Consider the following 21,591-nt stretch of genomic DNA (forward strand, 5'->3'; position numbering starts at 1 on the left):
GGGAAAATATTCCCTCTGACAAATTTGGACCTCATTTTACTAAATTTCATGGCATTTCTATTTCTTTAGCTTTTACCATCATCAACTGTTTTCTGCATGACGTTCTCATCCTCCTTCACACCGCCAATACTTCTAACTTCACATCATAAACAGGTTTCATTAACACATTCCTAATTTTATGCCAGGGTGAAAGCTGAACGGCTTTCGGCCTCCCTTTACTTGTGTGTCTGTAGGATCCTTTATGGCCAATTCTTAATATCCTTTGCAAGCCTTGGCTTGATTTTCATCAAGTCTTGATTCACTACTTTTCAGCCACTGCTTCACCCTTGAAAGCTTTCCACTTCTGCCTGGAGGTTTGGTGGATTTTTTAAGAGATGCTCAGTTTAGTCTGGCAGTCCTCATGGTTGTTTTTTTTCTCTTCACAAAGTCTATGTAACTTTATAGAACCATAGAATCATAGAATAGTTAGGGTTGGAAAGGACCTTAAGATCATCAAGTTCCAACCCCCCTGCCATGGCCAGGGACACCTTGCACTAAACCATATCACCCAAGGCCTCGTCCAACCTGGCCTTGAACACCACCAGGGATGAAGCATTCACAACCTCCCTGGGCAACCCATTCCAGTGCCTCACGACCCTAACAGGAAAGAATTTCTTCCTTATATCCAATCTAAACTTTCCCTTTTTAAGTTTTAACACATTACCCCTTGTCCTATCACTACAGTAAACTTTGATACTTTGACTGGAGTTACGTATCTTCTTCACATGCATCATTTCTTCCCTCTTCCACCACTACCTCTCTCTTTTTTGTTTTTATGATTGTCAATATTTCGAGATCAATCTACTCCACTAGATGATATCTTCCTCTTTCTTTGATGGTCACCCTCCTCACTGAACAGTTCATACTTTAGGTGTTCTTGCTAGCCAAATTTTGAGCAGTCTATGCAGCTGCCTTTCCCCTTCCTTCAGAATATCTACATGTCTCCATCTGAACTCCACCCTTGCCTTCAGCATCATTTCCCTAATCCTCTGATCTTCCCTTTCAAGACATGCAGAAGGCTGAATTTTGTCAGTAAGTAGATCTTGGCGAAGAGTTGCTCTAAGGTAGTACACATGACAGAACTACTGCTTACAGAAGTACCTTTGACTGCTCTTGGTCACTGCCTCCCATTACAGTCTTCTCTTAGCCTCTAACCTTAGAAAAGGAGAAGACAGAAACTCCACCAGGCTCACCTAGATTTCCCTCTTCTTTTTTCACAACAGATGAAGAAAAAAAAAAAAATGAGTGGCTTACTTATCTGAGTGTGCATCATATTACAGAAACCTAATAAGAAACACTGTCCCAGGCTTTCCTGATCGCTGACATATGAGCTAGGTGCCAGAAAGGTGTAAGCATTACCTTCCCTCCCTGCTGCCTAAAGGATACTGCCACCTTTGGAGTCATTTTTGTAACCATCTCCTTTGTAAAGTCTTGTTCAGGCTGGGTTTTCAGGTAACAAGAACATTGCCAGTGTAAGCAGGGATAGTTTTAAGAAGTGGAACAAAAAGAAATTAGCTCTTATAGTTGCTTTCTTGTTTAATACTAGAAAAAACAATGACAATGAGAAAACCAGAAGAGATAATCCCTCAAATTTTTAACAATAGTTTTTTATTCCCATCTTTCAGAAAGTGCTTTCTGAGGGCATTTTCACAGGCAGCAACTTCATTTAATTTAGTTTTAAATTGACAGCTGTGATGTCTTGTAAACTCCCAGTTCAGAAATCCTGATCCTAAGCTGTGCTGCAGGTGTTGTTTAGTGGCCTGACCGGCAGCTAGCAGGATGGCCGTGAATGCACTGCCTCATTTCACCTTATCACTCCCTCTTCTTTGGACAAGTCATTAGCATCTTCAGTCATTGTGAGATCTCTGCTGGCCACAGTGCAATGCATTTGTGTTTAGGATTCTTCCCTTCCTACCAGAAAGCCCCTTTGAAACACCATTTATAGTAGGCTGAACTAGGACTGCAGTGCTTCTGACGGCATTTGAGATGCAGCATGCAAGTCACAGCTGCAACTTCACTTGCCGCTAAAACAGCAGGCTGACTGGTGTGTCCACCTAACCCAGGCACCTGGATCTCTTCTCATAAGGAATTATTTTCACCCACACACAACCACAGCGAGAGACCAGCCACCTTTTATGTGTCTTCAGTTCCCTGTTAAGAAAAAATTGATCTCTCTGTAATCTGAAGGCTGAGAAGGAATGACACAATTATCATTTGACCCCTAGAGTGCTCTTACACTGAATACTTCCACCCTGACACTTGGCTATTGAGCACATTAACTTCTATTGAATACCCTGTATAACATCTTTCAGCAAGGCCCCATAATTTTGGTTTACAGACACTTCCCTTGGTGCTCTGCTGGTAACTTTCTGCTTTAACTTCCCTCAACAGCTCAGAGATCTAACCACTGTCTCATTGCTTCAGACGGAACTAATAGAATCTGCCACACTTCCAGAATTTTTGTCTCCTCTCCCTCTTTTTTGCCCTGAAAATTCAATTCAAGTAGAAAACGGGTACTGAGAGTGGACTTAAATTGTAAGTATGAGCACTATTCCCTTCCCTCTTATTTCTTTCCATTTACTTTTCTGAATAGTGCTTTGCAGGAAAAATGGAGACCTATTTCTATTTGGGACTGACAGCCTGTTCATTCTGGCACAATTACTTTTATTCCTTTTGCAGCAATCAAGCCATAATATTCTCTGTCTGTCTTATTAGTTCTGCAGCCTAGAAGACAGTACACATCTGACAAATCTTGCTCCAAGTAACCATCACACCTCAGAGGACCCTTTTAATCCAAATATAAGAATAAATAACCAACAAGCCAACCCCCACATTTCTACATATCAAAATGAATCTTCAGTTCCACTCTTCCTTTTCACATTGCATTTTCAGTCCTTAATTAAATCAGTGAAGGAAATGGACTCTCCTCTGGACAGATGAGGGAGAAAGGGAATGGAAGAGGTGAATGTCTGCTCTTTTTCAGTAGTATTTAAAAAGATTCCAGTAAGAGCTGTTGCACAATAACAAAAGGTATTTTGTTCTTCATATGCTGTCTTCCAGACATTTTGATTAAATTAGCAGAAATAACAGGTCCGTACCATAGCACTGGAATTGCAAGTTTACTTTGGTTTTGCAGGAGGCAGTTAACTAAGGTCGTGAAAGAAGCAGCAATTATATTTCAGTTATATAGCTGGGAAGATATTTATTATGCAGACATTCCAAAAGAGTAGTGGCAGGGGACTGGTTTATAGACACCATTTGGGATAATACATTCTGAATTGATGCTGTCAACATCTTGTGCCTTGCAAAGAGGCTGAGTAAAAGGATTTAGCCATTTCTATGGGGATATGCTTTCCAGTGAAGAAAGCCCCATTAGCTCTTTGCAGTACCTGTGGTGTCTCAGTCTTTCTTTCACCGTGCCTCTCTTAATCTCATCCTGCACACTTTGGGTACACTGACAACCAGGGTAACAGCAAGTTGTTCGGAGACTAATTCAGTGACAAAGAAAATGCTGTGTAAGGCTGGCAAACAGAAAGTTTATGCCATGGTTACTGGTAGCTACAACAAGGTTTTTCTGCACACAAACATGTGAATTATCCACAGACACCCCCCTAACCCCCAGATGCTGTTCCCTCCTTTGTTGTCCTGAAATTCTGGCTTGAAAAACGAAGTTTGCTCTGTCAGCCCCTTGCAGGCATCTCCATGGAGCATAAACAGACACCGTTGAATTGAGGCATGAAATCTGGCACTGAACCAGGCTTTTGCTCTGAATCCTGCAGGAAGCAGAGCTGGAGCTAATTCTATTTCACCCCAAAAGGTCTTCCAATTCCTTCAGAGACTTTTCAGGGTAGCTTCCAGGGTCTTTGATTCTCCTTAAGATGCTCAGCAATTCATAGAGCATGCTCCACTGTCCCTTTGAGGAAGAAACTGGGTAAGGATAGATGTGCCATGCTGCCTCCCAAGAAAAACAGCTCCCTGGAAGCAGCCTGGAGTAGACACCCAGCGCTGGAAGCAGCTGTGGTGGGAACAGCCCAGGTAACCAAATGTCTCACCACAATTCTGTCAGCAGTTGCACACTGTCATCAGTTATGTGGGTGCAGTATTTTGAACATATAATGCATTTTTTGCAGTATCCCCAGGCTTTAATTAAACAAAGACCAGCAAAACCCTCAAAAAAAACCCCGAAAATACAACCCAACCAGGAACACTTAGAGAAAGATTTTTACAACAGTCAACAACTGTGCTAAAATGGGGTCTGAGTAAAACCAGCCAAGGCTGATTCTCAGAAGAAGGTTTAATCAGTCTTTGGAGTCAAACTCTTTGTTCCTCTGCTCCCAGCCTGGATGGTCTGGTCTCTCCTGCCTTTAGCAAAGTGCAGCTTTCTTTTTGCTGTGACTGGCTTAGAAACTGCTCTTTTCAATGAACAACTACTCTGTATGCTTTCCTAGTGATAGAAAACCCTGTTCTAGTCATTCAAGTCAACTAATCTGTGTAGACTTGTATTTTCTTGACATTCAGATTTCATCTGCTCTCTTGTTTTTTAGTTCACATCACCCTTTCCAATCTTACTTCTTTTCTTCCTTTCTCCATCCTCAGTGAGATGGCGATTCAAACTGTGGAATCTACCTTCCTAAGGCTCAGAAACAGGCATGCTGGACTTTCCTTCCTTACTTTAAATGAGTCATTACTTTCTAAGGCAGACTTTCAAACAGAAAGAGATAAGTCAGCAACGTGCAGGAGAGCTTGTTTCTCTTCTTGCAGCAGAGCACTCCCAGGCAGGTAAATGAAACACTTGCATCACCATCCCTCCCTGAAGCACTTTCATCTGCCTGTTCCCAGGGCACCATTTGCATAAAGAGCAGTCTACAGGAGAGCTTCCCAAACAGTCCTGCCTCTGCATCAGAAATACAGTTTAATTTTTTCTCGAATGAGCAAAGCACCTTTATGTGCTAAACCATTTTCAAGTGGGAGGTATCCCAATAAAACATTAAAGGCATTTTAATAGGAGGGCAGCCCACTAGAATTTCAGCTACTATCCACAGAGCAAAGTGTGTGCAGAGAAGCAAAATATACAGAAGCACAGGGTAGGATGCTCAGACATCTTTTTAAGCAGCACCTGTATGAGAGGCACGAAAACCTTACACAACCTGCTCTTATGATAATAGACTAAAAAATAAGAACAAAAGAAAGCACCCACAAAACATCATCAAGAGACTTAAATAAAGAGTTGTGCATAAAAAAAGAGCATTGCTGGGTGTTGTCTTACTGCCTCTTTTTTTTAACCATCCCTCCCCATTTAGCTGTTTCTTTGGCTGCCTCTGCCCATCAGCCTCCCACTCCTCCTTTTGCCTGTGCGGGAGCAAACTCTAGGCCATGCAGCAAATTGTTCCCATGTTTCCTTCTTTCCAACAGCGATCAGAAACTGGACCCAGAGCTCCAATCAGGCTTAAAGACACTCACTGTGGTTAAGGGAGAAGGAATTTGTAACAGCCTGATGCAGGCAGCGCTCTTTGGCACTAACAGCATGCAGAAACGCAAATAAAGAGCAGAATGAAATTTGTGGAGGAAATGCTCCCTTGGACATTTTCTAACAGTTACACACCTGTCTCAGCACCTTTGGTGCATCCTTGGTAATGTTTATATAGGATGAACTGGGACATTGCTCTCTCTGTCATCTGCCCTGTGTCTAGGATACAATTTTAGAAATGACTGCAGCAATCACACAAAACAATAGTGGGACCAAACTAAGTCCAACACCGAATACTTCTTCAAGCTCCCCACAATTCATATATTCTGTTTGCAGCAAAGGAAACTTTTAAATTCACTCTCACTCATGCTTTTTGATGGCTACTCTGCATCACCAGTAGTGATTTGAAAATTTAATGTTATTTTCCTGCAGTTCAGACCTTGACCTGCATGAACAATCCATAGTTGTCATGTTATTTTTCTTATCTCAAACCTAGGAAGTGTGTGAACAAGATGTTCTTTCTTTGGCAAGTGCAAATATCAAGACTGGTGTCTACTCTATGCAAAGTGCTTAAACCTATTTCAGCTGAATAACTGTGCAACAAGGATTACCTTTCTGTATATTTGCATATAATACTTTAGCTGGGTGAACTTTATCTCATGCTGAGCTGCAAAATTACGGGCATGTAAAAATTATCTGTAGTAGCAGGCAAGTAACATTGGCCTTTATTAACAGGAGTATTGCATTTTTGCTAACTGCCCTTCTGCAACACCTCGTAATTTCTCTTGGCACAGTAACCTATATAAACTTGTATAGGTCATGGCTCTACCTCCCTGCTAGCTGAACCACCCCCACTGTGTGAATGAAGAATTAACACTTTCTGCTTTCTTCCCCCACTATTGACATCAAATGAAAAGTTGTCCTGGATTTCAAAACAGTGCCCATACCTGTTTTCACACATTTTCCTGGAGAATTTCTTTCAAAAGAGCTTTCAATTCCTTTTTTTTTTTTTCCACTTTCCTATGCTCAGTAATGGCTGCAGCTCTGTGCTGGGCAGCACATCACAGTGGCCCTGCCTGCCACCTGGCAGCCCTCCCCATGGCATCCTCCACACTGAGGTACCTTTCTTCCCACCACAGCGAACAAAGGTGCAATTGTGCCTGTACTGAGCAGCAGACCTTGTTTTCGAGTCACCGGTCCCCTGGGGAATGCACCCACGTCCCTCCCTGCTCCCAGCGCACTGGCACCCAAGACATGCACAGCTGATTTCCCTCCCTGCATCCCACCCAGGGCCTCCCAGCAAGAGGTAACTTTCCTGTAATCTGGCAGATGCTCAGTGTGCTATAGGCTGCTCTAGATCCAGGTGATTTGCCCGCACACCTGAAAACACAGGCTGTGATTTTGTGCTTGTAAGCACATCACATTTCTTTGTCAAGCTTTAGCACCTGTGCCAAAGCAAAGCAAGGAAAATACAATAAAAGGAGAAGCAGTGACCTCTTGAATTATGGTATTCCTCTCTTCTAAATATTGTAGCATCCCTACATGTGTCTGGGTATGAGGGAGTTTTAATTTTTGTAAAATGTTTCCTTACTAGGTATTGTTTCTCACTGATTATAAACTTACTTGCATGCAGTTTGACAGGCAGGCCATGAGTGCAGCTTCAGCCTCCCACGCAGAGAAGATACACAGCAGTGTGCTTGAGCAAGAACACTTTTCCTGATGAAATATAACTGATAGAGTAGTTCAGCTGAGGACACACTTTTTGACACAACCCTGTGTATTCATACAGGCTGGGACTCTTTGACACAACCCTGTGGCCAAACCCCACTATCTCTGGACACAAGCAGGTGCTTCTTTGTTCCTTGCTCTCAGTTTCTAGCAGCACTGCTTAAATGCTTTCTCTCTTGCATACATTTCCCTATACTGTTATTTCCAATTTTTCTGTTTTCTGTGCCTCTCCTTCACCTGCCTTTTGCTCGCTGAAGAGACCTGTGTGCAGATGGTTAAACAGTACCCTGGGAAATCCCACCAAAGCTCCATGCTTTCAACCCCTCTGTAAGCAGTTCAAATCCACAGCTCACATACTGAACAAGTGAACAAGTCTCTTTTTTTTCTCTCCCCTTTCTTTTCTGTATGCTTAGCTGTTTGTTGCATTTATTCATAGCAGAAGAGCAGCTATATCACTCATCAGTTCCAGTCTGTTTAACCCAACCCATAATACCATCATTGTAGTCAGCTTGCTGAGAGCTGGAAAAATTAGACATACCTGTTTGTAATGAATGCTGATAATTACACAACATGCAAACAACAAAGCAGTCTGCTAGATCCAATCACTCCCTCAAATTGAAGACATTAACATTGATAATTGCATACTGTGGAAGCTCAAAGGCACTAAACAAAATTGCCTCCTCCATACTCATCACAAAAGACAGTACCAGAGCAGAGAAACTTACAGTCTAGGAGGAAAATGATTTGACATTTCTTTCACAGATGAGGAATAGCATACAGGAATAACCATTCAGCCAAAGATGTAATTAAGAGTGTGTAGGGTAGAGCTGGAACCAAGTTACCATAAATGCTTGCCAGCAGTTTTGGCACTAAGACAAACTCTGGGACAAAACTGAAAGATTTGGGGAGGATGTATGGGACCCAGAAATTCCATCTCTATGTGTAATCCTTTCTGAAGAGCAGTTTCTAATTTCCCAGTTTACTACATATGAATCACCAAGAGTAACTGAGCTTTTACACCTGTCTGTCGTGGGATCAAAGTTAAATATTTATAGACTCTATGAGGAAGGATGCACCAGACACTAGCATTCACATACAGATGCTCCATTTGTGTGCATGGCGCGACATCTTAAATAAGCTTATTTCCAGGTTCCTGATTTTGTTATTTTTGGTGTCTGAAAATGTGATTCACAAAGAGTTGCTTTTTGATCTAGGCTGTTACACCTGGGGGAACAAAGCCAGGACTTTCCAAACCTGACCAGTTTTGCCGCTTTTGTTTGTTTGTTTTCCTCAATACTGAGCAGGTATTGCAACTGCACTAGACCAAACCGTGAACATTCTCCTGGCTGGCATTTAGTCTGATTTTTACCTCAATTTCCACAAAGCTGTACATTCTCAATTCCACTTCCCTGTATAATATAAAACTAATGTGATATACACAAATGCAGATATCTCACTGCTTTCTAAACCCACCACCTGCAGCAGGATGAGGTGTCACTCGCACTGCAGATCACACCACCTGCAATTACAAATACAAGTCAATGTGTTTGCAAGGCATATGCAGCATATGAAAAGCCTGGTTTCATCACCACTGATGCTGGAGACTGGAGACTATAGAAATAGAACTGCAATACCAACCTGACTTCAGCGCTGATTTTATACACTGCCTTGCAAAAATCCCACATGCGTTAGACCTGTTGGCAGGACACTGGTCAGTCTGCCTGCCCTAACCGCAGAAATCCCCAGCACAGTCTCTGGAGATGTGCAGGGAGGTTTTCTGTGTACAAAGCTGCTCCTTTCTGCTGAGAGTGGAAAGAAATTATGAGAAGTGCTAGGTGTCTCCATCCTCTCATGTTGAGAGTCTTTGCTAAGCCAAAAGGTATGATTTCTAAACCCTGCTTAGCCCGAGAAAGACTGAATTTAGACTTTCTGCACTTAAGACACCTGTCTGACCCCTGGGTCTTAGAGAACTTGGGGGAAAGTCTTCATTCACCCTTCTGTTAGCGGTTTGCCGTGCACAGGCACACAGCATGAGGACTCAGGCACCACAGTCACTTCTGACCCTTCCTCAGGAGTAGGTTGTCCTGTCTCTCCACCACACTAACCTATCAGAGACAGGGAGTCCAGGCCTTCGGGACACCCCAGAGCAGTCACAGCATTCAGGTGCCTGCCTGCCTGAAAAGTGTCAGCTCTGGGGAGAAAGAGATGCCTGTCTTTGGTCTAAGAGGTGTTTTTAGGTGTCTACAGGAAGTGCCCAGGAAGTTTTCAAGCACAGTATAGAGGCGCTTTGCAGTACAAGAAGAAGACAGACTGCATTATTGTCTGACCCTTAGGCTTTAGGAACCTAAGTCTTAACTTAAGCAGGCTGGATCCTGCACAGAACTAGAACCTTATTAAGTGTTCATGTTCCTTTTCCAAGCCTTTGATAGCTCCTTGGCCATCAGCTTTCCCCACTTAAGCTCCTCTCCTCCTAGCACAGAGGCACCAAAGCTACAGAGCTGATCAGAGTGTTTTCAAAGTGGCATTGAGTAAAAAATCCCACTTCACCAAAGATGAAACATTTCAGAGGAACATGAACATTTCAACAGAGTTTTGCATGTGACTAAAATGAAAACCCCCAACTGGATACCTGAGGTCTTTGATCTCAAATTAGACATTCCAATGCAGCTCTCTCTCTCACAAAGGCATTTGAGAGGGGTTGCTTTGTATTTTGTTCCCACAAAAGTACAGAGACTTCAGAAACCTCAAGAACTTTCCATAGAATGGAATGGCTGTTCTTCATCCAGTTTTGCTCTAACACTTCATAGGAGTGGGATTCAGGGAGGTATGTTCATGTCAGCCACATTGGTCATTCAAGAAAGAGTGACTGAAAGCATGATGCAGGTTCTCCTCCTTGTTTTCTTTCAAAAAAAAAAAAAAAAGTAATAAAATAAGGTAAGAATTCACAGAACATTTTGCCTCCTTCTAAAAAGCTAAAAAAACCCCACCCAACCCCAACACTATATTAAAACCATGTTTTGCAATTACAATATGTCCAGGAACCTCTTGTATCAATTTATCTTCCTACTCATGTCAAATTAGTATTTAAATAGTCTACTTCAAGCTTGTATATAAGGAATAGTCTAGCTTGGTTTATGTCTTTTTAAAAGACACTTAGTAGACATTTTGTGCAAGTAATTATTTAAGTTGCAATAGAAAAAAAAAAAAAGGCTATCGTCTAACTCCATTACTGTACATTAATATATCTTTCCTGACATTTACTGTCAGGACTCAGTTTTCCTTACGGTCAATCTAATTCACACAATTCAATCTCTGGTTAGATGGGAACATTTCTGGCTAAGAATATCCCACAGTCCTTCTGTTGCATGATGATTCCCACCACTTTAGGTGTCTGTCTTATCAATCACAATAACTATAGACTATTCTGAAAAATAATTTGCCTTGGAAACTGATATGATTAGAGTCAAAAGTGTGAATAACATTCAGAAAATGTTGCCTTTGCATGACGTGCACTCTCAGGAATTAAGAAAGAATTTCCATTTTCTATCTACCTTTCAGCCTTTTGCATTTTTTTAGTGTAATTTGCATTTGAAATCAAGACAGAGTGTAGGTTGATGCTGCAATTTTTTCCTTTTAAACAGATCTCATGTTATTCTTCTGCCCAGTGGATTCCTGTGTTACTCTCTCAATTCCTTATTACATTGCAGACAGTTCATATGTCATATGAAATTACTGTCAGTATAATGAAAGTGCTTCATTTCAAGTGTCTTAAACTTATTCATCCACTGAGTCATACAGCTTTGTGCATGTTTGTATTCAAGTGCCCCTCTAATGGGAATACCAATCTATTCTATGATTCCATGAATGAATAACAAGTTGGATTAGTTCAGCCCACAAGGGTGAATCTAGATTCCAAAAGAAAATTATTTATAATTTCAAGTCAAAGATGATGCACAAATAGATTATGAAGTATATATTGATGATTTGTTCTAAAAAGACTTCCTACTTGAAGTAGTGAGTTAGTTGTATTTTGGATTGAGGATAGGGGAAGCAATCTGAGAGGAAACAATTGCTAAGAAATTACTCTTTAAAAACAATTAAAGCCAAATGATTTTTCTTGAGAAGAAAGGAAGGTTGGACTTAAATGAATCAGTACGATTTCATGGCCTCTTCCTCTCCCTTTAGTTGTTGTGTGTGTGAAGTTCCCTTTAGCTCTCAGGTAGGAAACAGGTAGGAGAGCATGTATGGAAAATTAAGGTTTCCCTTTATTCTGCTGCTGTTCAGATATACTGGCCTCTCAGTTCCCGTTATCAGATGTATGTTTATATTCTAATGTGTGCAGTGAGAGGAACCTCTCATAGTTCAGTAACACCATAGCCAAACTGAGAGCATCCATCTCCAGAGGGGAGTCATGCAGCTCCGGCGTGGCTGCAATGGACCAGAGGGGCCTCTGAGCCTACTGAGCAGATTCAGGTCAAACTGCAGCAATGGCTCTCCCCCTTGTAGGTACTCCAGCCCCACACATGGAGATGCCCTAGATGGGAGTACTGACAAGAATGATTTCTACATCCCTTCAGTTCAGATAGCACTGCATATTTATGTATGTGCACATCACCAAAAGGAATTATTGTCAATGATGCTCAACAAATGTCTGAGAAGAGCTGTCAGATGAAGGCTTCATAATTTTTAGTATCCTCAAACAATTTGCATTGAAACAAACATATGGATGGATGTCACTGCCTGAAGGACTTCCTTCCAGCAGTGAAATACAAGTAGGCAGCAACTGAGAAGGTGCTGAAAGCTTTTGAGGTTTCTTATGCAGTCCAGAGGTGAAACGAATACCTCAACATGTCATAGTTTTCAAAGCAAAGGGATAATTCCCATTGACTATACCAAATTTGGGTAAAATATGGTCAGCCTAAAGGGGAGGAAGTCAAGAATACCCGTTTGATAATTCTGACAGAAAAATCTGTCAGATAAGAAGGACTGAGTTTAAAATTCAAAAGTGAAAATGGAGTACAAAAAAGGAAGGTATTTGCCCCAAACTAGCAACAACAAACTGTAGCGTCTTCAAGTGTAAGGTCTTTGTTTTGCAGCAGGTACATTTTGTTTTATGTTTATGCAACTGGTAGCAGGGTTACAATCCATGTGTTGTGCTCCTAGTGCCACCTCAACTAGTAACAGAACTGGTTAAGTATAATGGCTGCAGTTTAACACTGGAAAGTCTGGAAAGCAAAAGAAATTGCTAGCTTCAGTAGAAAATAATACAATTCCTGTAGAACACTACGTCTAAGCCCCTGAGAATTGCTGCTATTATTTCACCTGATCAAAGGACCTTGCTTTCAGGAAGAAATAGCAGGTGAATAATTTTACCACCACCTTAAGCAGACTGACTCCATCAGCAACTGTGAAAGGTCTCTTGCTCCATTCCTCTATGAACAGATGCAAAGTCAGGTTCCTCAGAGGAAAGCAGCTCAAAAGCTGTGTCATCTCCTTTGCTTAAGCTCCAACATCAGAGTCAAGCTGCTATATAACATGATGAACTGAAAAAAAGAAACAGAAGCTTCCAGTCTAGAAGGCGCAAAAAGCAACTATGTACCAAAGGAAGTCTTTTATACTCAGGTTGTCAAGGAAGTGCTATGGACAGAAGTTTAATCTGCCTGCCCATGGGTGAGGTGCAGTACCTGACATGTAACTTGTTCTTCCGTTTTACTCCCATGGATCAGTGCAAACTTCTGGTTATTTGTAAGGTTAAGGAACATGCCATTAGAAGAAGCCTTTCATGACAAACAGCTCAGGTATTTGACTTCCTCAAAACAGTAGATGTTGGTTTTTGCTCTAGCTCTGGTAAATCATTAAAATGATTAACTAGAAGCTATTCATTATCCGAGTGCCAAGGTGTGTGGACAGCACAAAACAAGGTCTTGCAAACGGCTTTTCTTTCTGTTATTCAAAGAAAAAATTGCACATCCAGGATAGCCTACACAATTCATTCTGATTACTTAATTTCTGGCTCTTTTTTTAGTCACAGGTTAGTGGTATTTGATGTTAGTACATGTGTCTCCATTCAAAGGGGCCAGAGAATGCTGCCAAAGCAGAGCTGTATCATTGGCTTAAACTCAGAAAGAAATTCAGGTGCATATTCAAGTAACACCTCCTCCAGCTTCTGGCAATGCGTTTATCAGGAAACAGGGAAAAGAAGACACACACCACCACACCAGGTTAAGCACAAGCCTCTGGGACCCCAGGCCCGGTTCTTCAGGGTCTGACCAGAGAAATGCTCAATTTCCTTGTTCTCATTCTCTCCTAGGACAAAGGAGACTGCTTCCTCCGCAACAATGCTCATGACAATGTGAGATACGGACACAGCTCTTGTAAAATTACACACATAAAAAAGACCAAACCCAGATGAAATTTAAGGGAAGAATTCAGGCCTCATGAGAATTATTCTTCCTTCTACCACTGGCTCACCGCTCCTGTCTTATAAGCAGTCTTTGCCTCAGTTCCTCTCCCACACCTCTGGCAAGTCTGAAGACTTATTTGTCTTCCGGGGGTGTTTTAAGACGTAATGGATGTTTTATTATATAGTACCATAAGCCTTTTGGATGAAAGGACCAATGTAAACTCAAAGAAATTACTAATGAAAGCTATTAATAATAGATGTAATTACAGGGCTTTTGTACTGATTCAAGAACTTCAGAATACTTCCACATCTGCATTATCCGTTTATGATTTAACAAAAGAGGAAGATAACAGATTTTTTACAGAAATTTGTAAAAGACATCAATTCTACATTATTATTTGTTAAAAAAAGAAAGGATTTAATCTGGGAAAAAAAAACCCAAACCCACAACCAAACCCAAACCAACCCAAATATATACTGGGAGTGGGCTAAAAAGGAAGGGGAACAAATCTTTAAGATATGGTACCAATTTCTACATCATAAAAAAGCCTCTCAGAAATATGCATAGTGTAAGACTGGAGGGAGGAACATTATGGCTATCTCTAGAAAACTCAAAACTAGACACAGATTAAGGCACTGAATATCATAAGAGAAGGAAAAAAAAAAAAAGAAACAAAACCAAACAATAAACATTAAAAACAGAACAGTAGAGAAGAAAATGGATGAAAGAGAAATAGGAGATTGTTTTTAATGGAAAATAAGAAGAAAATAAGAAAGGTCACATAAACAAAATAGCATATAATCAGATAACTTTATACCACATTTTATATTCCTCTGTATGTCATTGCATGTTTCTTGCATACAAACATTGAACTTTCAATGATATGAAGATGTGTAATGGTGTCACTCCTCCTAAGAAGTCTTCCAGTTGTGGTTTCCTTGACTTTTCCAAGTTACTTCTACCTTTGAGATGAAAAGGTTTTCAAACTGCACACATTATGAGTCAAATCTTATTAAAAAAGCATCTAGCAGTATCTGATACTACGAAATGAACGATTAACTGGTCCATTTCTTCTTCACCGTCACCTTTCCTGGTACCACAACTTTTACATATTCCCTGATTAATTAGAGCTCTTCAGAGAATAAGCAACCCCCCAACATAGTTTTCTCACAACAAAACTCTAAGATATAAGGTTTTCCTGGTATATTTCCTGCCTTTCTTGTCAGGACCCCCCATAAGTCCTGTTAATGCATCTTGAAAGTGGTTGGATCATGCTCGGCATAGAAACTGAGGGGAGTTGACCAGGAGCCACTGATCACTGCTCAGGAATGGGATGGGCATCAGTCAGCAGGTGGTGAGCAACTGTGCTGCCTTGGTCAGTGCTGCACTCTTTGATGTCAACAAAAACCTGAGTTAAAATTGCAAAAGCAAGCCTGAATAATACTAAACCTTCAGCAGACAAACCAACAGGTCTTCATTCAGTTTGCCAAAAGTCTAATTTTGCCTTGATTAATATTTTGAAGGTTTTTAAATTAACACTAGTATATAATGACTCCCACAGGATTTTGCAAAAAGTCATGATCTGTTGCTTGTGTTCAACGCAAGTATCCACTAGAGAAACGAGTTGATATGCTTGCTTGATGTTCACAAAGCATTTTGAAGATGAAAAATATCATGTGATAAACATAAAGCTAGTCTGACCATCTTCTCATTACACTACAGATAGATAGAGAATCTGTCAGAACAAGAAAAACGACATACAAAGCTGGTCTGGTGAGAATCCTGTTTTGCCTTTGAAAAAATGTTTAAATAATTGATAGTTTCAATAATAGATAGTTTCAAAGTATTAAGCATTTCTTTGCTCATCTCTTCAAAGGCATCCCCAAATACTTAGAAATACAACTATTTTCCTTTTCATGTTTGATAGAAGGAAGTATTAAAAAGACTCTTAAAAATACAAATAAAGACATCTATCCACTTTTTGATCCACTTTTATCTAAAATTAAAGAAGAAATGTGAGGGCTTTACTTGTCCCACTGTAATAAAAAAACCTCACAAAAAGACTCTGATGTAGAACTAATTTGCGTTCTGAATGTGCTGAATGGACTACAGAGACTATAGCAACCTTTAGAGAATCTTTGCTTCTTTAAAAAGGTAATTCATGCTCTATCTCCTTCTACAGAAAATGAAAGGTTGAAAGATGTAAATTAGACAAAACAAACAAACCTTTCATAGCACACTAGTTTCAGGTCTCCTGTGCACTTACTAAAATTTCAACAGCTCCTTACAATTTCAAGCACAGTAAATTTGAGCCATTTGACAAACGACTCATCACCATTTTATTTTAGGGTGGCTACATACAGATGTATATTTCAAGGACAGAGGTATTGAGAAACAACTTCTTTGAACTTGTTTTTCCCTTCCTTACCCTATCCCTCATGCCATCAAATGGATGACAGGTTTTTTCATCATTTAAAACTCCCCAAATTTCCATCCTGGCTAACTGACTTTTAGGTTACATACCATGCAGTGCTTGTACATCTTCACATTTCTTTAGTTCATATGTTGGAACCTGCTGGCCCATCTCAACAGGCTTTAACAGGTTGATTGAAGTCCCAAAGAGAATCAAGTTCCTGTTCACGTCATGAAAACTGAGGACTGCGGGAAACAGAAATGTCCTCTAAAAATGGCGATTAAGAAATTGGGAACGTGCACTTGTCTCCTATGACAGACAGTGAGCTTTTCTAAAGGCTCAGCTCACACAGGAGGTTTCTGTTAGACACCAGAATTACCTTAGCTCCACTTTTCATGGGGTTGTTCATTGGAGGGCAGTAAAGTTAAGCTCAAAAGCAGTGAAATAGCAATTCAATAACAATCCAGAGAGGAAAAAAGGCCGTGAGAGGTCATCCAGCCCTCCCCTGCCCCAAAGGTATGATTAGCTAGATCTAAACTATTTCCCAATAGATGTTTATCTAACCTGCTTTCAGAAACATCCACAAGCTCCCCCAGCAATCTAGCTCAATGCATCAGTATACTACTTGTTTCCTTCACAGCACATATGAAGGACAGGCTATTTGCTATATCTTAGCACCTTTTACCTTCAGATTTCATTGTGCTTCCCACTTTTCACAACTAAACATGCTCCACTTTTTCTACTTTTTCTCATCTACCCTTCTCATGATTTTCATTGCTCTACTCTGGATTTTACCAGTTCAGACCTGCTAATTGCAGTGTCAAAACTGTTCGTGAGACTTCTTATTTGGGGCTTGTAAGATTTCTTCTGTTGAAGGGCTTGTTATAAGCATTTTTCAGACATTTGTTTATTTTTTCAGTCCCTCCATAATGCTGCCCTTTTCCACACCAGATCACATTACCTGCCATCCCTCCCCAGCCTTTCTACCCCAAACCTTGCTCTTTATGTTGTGCAAGACAGCAATCAATACACAATCTTTCCCCTCTTTCCCAGGTGGAATAAACCCAGCTCCCCAGTCCCCTCTTCCTATGTTACATGTGTCAGGTCCAAGACCACTGCTGTGGCTTTGTCTGGCCTCTCTCAGTTTACTTCTGTACTTTTGCACACTCTCTTGCAAATGCGGTCACACAGGAGATGAATAAAGGGTAGTGATTACTTCCCTCAACCTGTTCAGGACCTGCTGGCTATGCATATGAGAGGGGTAGTTCAGAAGTCCATGCCATAACCAAGGGGACCTTCTTCCCCACGGGTGCACAGGCAAGCTGCTCCCTGCCCTTGGCTTCAGCTTCCACCCCAGGCTGACACTTGCGGTTGCCATCCCACCCCAGGCGTTTGCCCTCCTCCTTCTCTGCAGCCAGTAGCTCCCTCTTGCCTCAGAATGGTTTGCATGGTAGGGGAGCCTTGCCTGCTCCATACAGGAGCTGGGGTGTGCTGAGGTTGAGAGGAGTCATATTTTCCCTTGTCTACCCGTCTGCTGTGTCTACTTTTGAAGTAAGACTGCAAGCTCTTCAGGGCCAAGACCATCTCAAGGCACTTAGCTATAGAATTACAGTAACATAAATGGTGAGTAAGAGTAAATACAGTATTTCAGTGTTACTAGAAAACAAACATGAAAGGTCCAGCTGGAAGCAAATGCCATTTTACAGATTCCCAGTTGATCAGCCACTCATTTAGCCCCTCCTTCTGTCTTAGAAATCAGTATGAACTGCAATGGCTGGCTCAAGCCCAAACTTGGGGCTTGACTGGGGCCCTCAGCTGTCCCTGGGCTGAACCACCAAGCAGCGTGGCTCCTCTGGGATGGTAATGATCCCCACATGGGATTGCATAGGACAGGCCTTTGCCTGTGGAAGGAGGGCAGGCAGGCTGTGGAGGCCGGGGCAGCTGTACACCAGGAAACCTTCCATCCGGCTGTAGCAGGGATGAACGACACCACCTTGATGGGAAGGTATTTCCAAGCACTCCTTCTGCCACAGCAATCAAAGGTTCTGTCATACAGAAAGCAAACAATCAGGCAAGCAAAACAAAAAAAAAAAGAGGGACTTAATTGTTGTTTCCCTGAAAAATAAGCAGAGATCCCACAAGGTCTGTAAAAGCCTTCAATATCAAGCACTAATTTTACAGGGAAGGCAGTCAGACTACAACTCACAAGGACATTGATTTCAATAGGAATTCTAAGTCAGGCACCAAATTACCTTTGAAGACCTGGGCTTTAATTACTGCTGTTACAGAAAGCAGTGTAAAACCTGCTGACAAATAGCAAATGCCTAATAGGAGTTTTGCAGACACTCAGCAATGAGTGCCTCTGTGCTGAGGAACACATGATATAAGACTGGAGACAAAACAAGAGTGGGTAGAAGTTGAGCAATGTCAGCCTGCATTGCTGAGTAAGAACAGACCTGCTAAATGTAAACATATTGAAATACTCATTGAAGTCACAGACCCCTACCAGCTACCTAGCAAGATCCACAAATCCTTAGCAGATTAGATCACACATTTTGGGATCAAAGTTGACATCTCAGTCAGGTCACAGGAGTCTATATAGATTCTCTACCTCTCATCCAGTTCCTCCACCGTGTTAGCAATGTATTTTTGCTTACTGTGAGACTGTGGTAAAGGGCTTAGATCAGTGCCAGGTTAACAGGGCTAAATTACCGTGGAGTTTGCATTGTGTCCTGAATATAGCTGAGTGTTGTTTTGATATTTTAATTTCAGTAAAAACATGGACTGGCAGGGGACAAAAATCCCCAGAAAACCAAACCAAACAAAACCAAAGTAGTCCGTCATCCTGGTAATGCTTCACGTTGGCTCATTTACTGGTAGCACTTTGCAGGAGGGCACACCTTACGGAAGCCTGAGGATTTTGAAATGGAGGCAATGACTAATTCCAATGTGAAAAATCTGCTGCGTTGCGTGTAGTTTTCTGTTAGCTTCCTGAAACAGGAAGGTTAACGAGATCAGAGTAGTTATCATAGCCTTAAAAAGGAATTTGAAGATACTTTTGGAAACCTACAGAAAGACACCAAATGCCAGCAAGTTTCAGAAAACATACAAAATTTTGTAGATAGTAGGGTACATGACAGCAAATAGCAGCAGCAGCAGCAGATACATGACAGCAAATATCATCATGTCTCAAGATAACAATATCACATTTTTACATTACTCTTAGAGTCCTGCCAAAGGACTTTTTTTGCTCATTATTAAAAAACTTATTTGTACTGCAACATTGAAACACTGAAACTGCCATGTTTGAGCAAAGACTCCATCACGTCTGTATTCTGTATCATATTTTATGATTCTGTGAAGTCCATTTTCATGCTATTAATGTACCACGGACTGTCTTAGTAACTAAAAAACTACCAGGTAATTGCTTGCAGAGAAAATTCACTGACTCCTAAAGCAACGAGGGTCCTCAAACCATGGTTACTACCAATTTTAAAATTGTTTTTAAATCCCTGTTATTATGGCTCTAATTGCTATAATTAGCTGTAGGTACTCAATCAGTTCTGAATCCTACTAGTCTAATCAATCAGAGTATATGCATTTGTAACTGTACTCTGACATATGTATCTCTCTGGTCTGAAAGTTCAGTCTTATCTCTCAAAACTGTTTGCATTTTATCTAATTCAGTAGGAAAAAAATATACAGCATTTGCCAAGTGAAGTTTACATATTCAGTGTAATGAACACAGACTTTAAGTCCACATTATGCACAGTAAGCAATCTGAAAAAGGTCCACGCTGTGTTTACAATGAGAGTTGTTGAAAAGAGGGAAACAGAACAATTGCTTTCACAGAGGCGTTGCTTCCTTTAATAATTTGTGCCACATAAAGAATACTTTTCACACTAGGTCATTCAGGAGAGATTTTGGTGGAATGTGATCATTCAGTTTATGCAGCAAAACCAAGCTACCACGATTTAATTCTGCTGCGTGCTCAGTTTTTATATTGTGCATCCATCAGTTGTTAAAGCATAGCTCCTGCTAAGCTGAAAGCACAAAAGAGTCTCGGTTTGTTTCTGAAAAGTTTGAAAATGTTTTATTCATGTATTTGTAGCACATACATTGCAGGGAGTACTGCTGGATTCAAGAGAGAATTGAATGACCGTTCACAGATGAGATTTCATTAGTTTAGGATTTGGGTTGGGCTGTATCAAATTGATCATGTTTCTTCTTCAGCTCCAGGTCATTCATTCTGGACATTTTGATGAAGACTAAACCAGAGCAATTATGCATTCATGAGCAGAATGGTGAGGGCTTCTCTTGGAAAACTGAAGGCTGATAACCAAAGTAAGGATCAAGTATCTTTCCCAAGGCTGCTGCATAATGATGAAAACATTGCATCTTAAAGCACGTACTGCAGAAGCCTAGTACTGCTCTTTAAACTGCTGCAGGTAAAACGATGAATTTAAAATAACCACCTTTATCTGTTGGGGCACAGTAGACCTGTACAGTGCATAAAATGTAACGTGCTCTCTGTAATGAAGAGGTTTGTGCTGTTCAGAGGTGGAGCTGACAGATCCTGTTTCAAAGTTATTGTTAATGCAAAACCAAGAAATGTTCCCAATTGTATCCATTACAATCAAGTTGCTGGATGATAAAGCCTGTTGTCTAAATCATTTCAGTCATGTATGGGAAATCAAATCCCTATGAAGCCTGAATGCACACAAAATGCAAATCACTCTGAACTGCCTCCAAGGTATGCATGTTTATATACATCCTCGCTTTCAGGTACAAGGTGTCATTGTGAGGTCTGCTGTGGAGACTGATGTAACCTGAGTGCAGGGAAATGCTGACTTGGAAAGATGCAGAAAAAAAACCCTGGTCTTGCAAGCATTCCTTCTCATGAGCCCTTCCATAGGCCAATGGGTGGTGCAAGAACTACTCTCAGGAGAAATTATTCCATACGAAATATTGTACTAATGACTTTAGGGAGTATACTGCTGTCTTGAGCTAGCGTGAGGGTATTTGCATTGTACAGGTAAATCCTAAATGTTTGAGGGATTAGGCTAAAACCTGTGAATGCCTTGACAGAATAGCCCTGTGTTCATTTGAAAAGTCATTTATTGAGACATGAAAAATGTCACATCTCCACAGAGAATGCAGGGCTGTTCTTAGCATAACACAGCAGCACCATGCATACTGCCTTTCACACATGGAGAGAAAGGTTCAGAGTAGATGATTTCATCTTGTTGAAAACAAGGAAAGCACTAGCAGAAGCTTATGGGTATGACAGCATTGGATCAGGCCCAAAATACCTCACCTTGTGGAGCCTTCTTGTTGAATGGAAGTTGTTCATTCAAAGTCCCTGCAGATTTCTAAACCAGCTGAAAACTGCAATTTAAAAAAACTAAAGGGCTATTCAGAATATGATGCTGTGAAGGAAGGAACAGTAGTAGGCTGCACACAAATTCTAAGCGCTCATTTTAGGCTATTTCATTCAAATAACAACACTATGCTTTATTCAGTATATATGTGGCAAGCGT

At 40.9% G+C, this 21,591-nt stretch overlaps 1 long non-coding RNA gene across 1 annotated transcript; it reads right to left on the minus strand.

The window, feature by feature from the left end:
* Positions 1–17,747: 17,747 nt before the first annotated feature.
* On the minus strand, positions 17,748–19,202 carry LOC133219504 (uncharacterized). The gene is made up of 2 exons (XR_009727461.1): positions 18,304–19,202; positions 17,748–18,096 (listed from the first exon to the last, which is right to left on the minus strand). It is a non-coding gene; the product is annotated as an uncharacterized LOC133219504 (long non-coding RNA).
* Positions 19,203–21,591: the final 2,389 nt, after the last annotated feature.

The sequence above is a fragment of the Neopsephotus bourkii genome, unplaced genomic scaffold (assembly GCF_033783945.1).
Source record: "Neopsephotus bourkii isolate Nb327-2 ecotype Australia unplaced genomic scaffold, CSIRO-AGI_Nbou_v1 NB_1358, whole genome shotgun sequence".
NCBI lineage: Eukaryota > Metazoa > Chordata > Aves > Psittaciformes > Psittacidae > Neopsephotus > Neopsephotus bourkii.